Genomic DNA, 2,181 nt, shown 5'->3' with positions numbered 1-2,181 from the left:
TCAGTCTCATGGAACCTCATGGAGATATCCTGAGGTCTAAGGGTCCTAGAAAGTCTTTCCAATGAACTGAACCACAAACTACATGCAAACTGCATACGAGAGAGCCCTGAGGGACTTGAAAAACAGGAATTTTATTTATATTTATTCTTGGACTGTAGATATGTGTTTGGCTGAGTGGTCTGGGGTCTTTAAAGAACAGTATTAGATAATTAAAGATTCTCTATTTTGAAAGCAGAAACAACACAGGAATGTTGCGGATGATACTTTACCACATAGAGTTGCTTGTGGGACTCATTAATGACCATCAAAGGAATCATAAACCCTCTGCTGAATGTAAAATCATTTTGATGGTCTCTGGAATAGTAGACACAGAATTAGGTCTATCAACAATCTGCGCATGGGGTCTATGATGCCATGATGTAGTGGAAGAAGGACCATATGATTTTCTTACAGGTCCTTTTCTTCAAAAGTGCTCCTCATGACAATCAATGCGTCTCCCTTTGAAGGATCTGTATTGTATGATGCCATGTTGTTCTCAAGCTACCTCTGCTCAGCAACTTCATTATAATGACCCTTTTCTTCCAACACAGGGCAAAAGGTTTACTCTCATAGCAGTTCATATGTCTTTAGTATATAGAATTGTAGTGAGAGTTAAGTCTGCTACTACAGTAGCCACTATCAAGGCCTTGATAGAGTGAATGAATGAATGAATGATGATTGAGTGAAAAAGCATTTATTATGCCTTACTATCCTTTGGCTAACTTCGTAATAATTTTGAGTGCCTGGAGAGAGGTGAAAGGGAATCTTTTTCAAGCTCTCATAGAAGGTGGTAGCCTTTCAGTAGATACCTCTAAATGTCCCAGAATGCAGAACCATCCTCCTGATGGCATTTTAAGATGGGAGATGTTTGGTGAACTTAAAAGTGCTGAGTGTGTGATGGTATGACTTGAGTCACAGAATCTACTTAGGGCCTGGGGCAGATTGTATGCAAAAGATCTGTGATCTCTTAGCTATTTTAATTCAGATGATAGAGATTCAAATGATAGAGATGATAGAGATTCAAATGATATGCTGTTCACTATTATAGTGACCAGTGAAGACTTTGGAAAAATAAGCATTTATATAGTGGACCAGATGTTTCTTGTTTTTTCCTAGCCATTAATATTGTTTTTGCCTTAAAAGACTTATGTGAAATATCTCTGACTTTAACCTCACTTTTTAAAAAAATTTATATTCTTCTATGTTTATATTATTGACATTAAGCTCTTCCTCCAGTTGCTGGCATTGTTTTAAGATTGTGTTAGTGGTAGAAGGTCCCTTAGAAGATTTTGTAACCTTACCACCAAAGGACAAGATGTGGTAGGAGCTAAGCTGCCCTGAAATTTTACATACTAACAACCATAGTATGTGCTAAGTTAGTTCTTTGAAGGATTTGGAAGGCTATTTGGATACATGACCATTTCAACTATAAGAGACTTAACCAAGGAAGAAATTGTGTCAGCAGAGTTTTTTCCTTAGCTTCCACTGCCTCTTGGTCACTTTCTTAAGTTTCTAACCTGGTAGTTGTAGACAGAATTAGCATTTTGTATCCTCTTAACTTTGAAGTATATTCTTTTAATTCCTAATTGGTAAAGTGGTTTTTAATTGCAGTTTTCATGTTCTATGAATTTTACATTGCATTTTAAATTTCAAGTCTGAATTATTCAGCTTGCCTAAAATAGCAAAGAAGTTTAGGGAAAATAAAGTATCCATAAATAGAGAATCTCAGGGTCTGTTTTTGGGATGGGCTAGGCAAGTAGAAGTGAGGAAGGAGGTGGGTACTATATGGGTATCTGAGTCTAAGACTGCATCAATACCAACTTTGTAATTAAAGCCAACAATATAATAGGATATGATAAAGGAAACACAAAACAATTATGACCTTGAACATAAATGATTGAGTTCATTCATAAAAAAAGAAAAATTATTTTAAAACAGAATCAAAAACGTAACTCAATAATATGCATCTAAAACAATGCAGGAGTGTAGTGACTACAATAAAACTTGTCATGATTCAGCTAAATTTAGAATAAGTAAGAATTGAAAACCTCATTTCTTATTTCCAGTTAACTCATGAACTAAAAGACTAGACAGCTGGATAGATGGGTGGATGGATGGATGGATGAATTTAAAAGCATTTAT

Source organism: Vombatus ursinus, unplaced genomic scaffold (assembly GCF_900497805.2).
Source record: "Vombatus ursinus unplaced genomic scaffold, bare-nosed wombat genome assembly UNPS02014968.1, whole genome shotgun sequence".
NCBI lineage: Eukaryota > Metazoa > Chordata > Mammalia > Diprotodontia > Vombatidae > Vombatus > Vombatus ursinus.
This window is presented reverse-complemented; position numbering follows the sequence as displayed.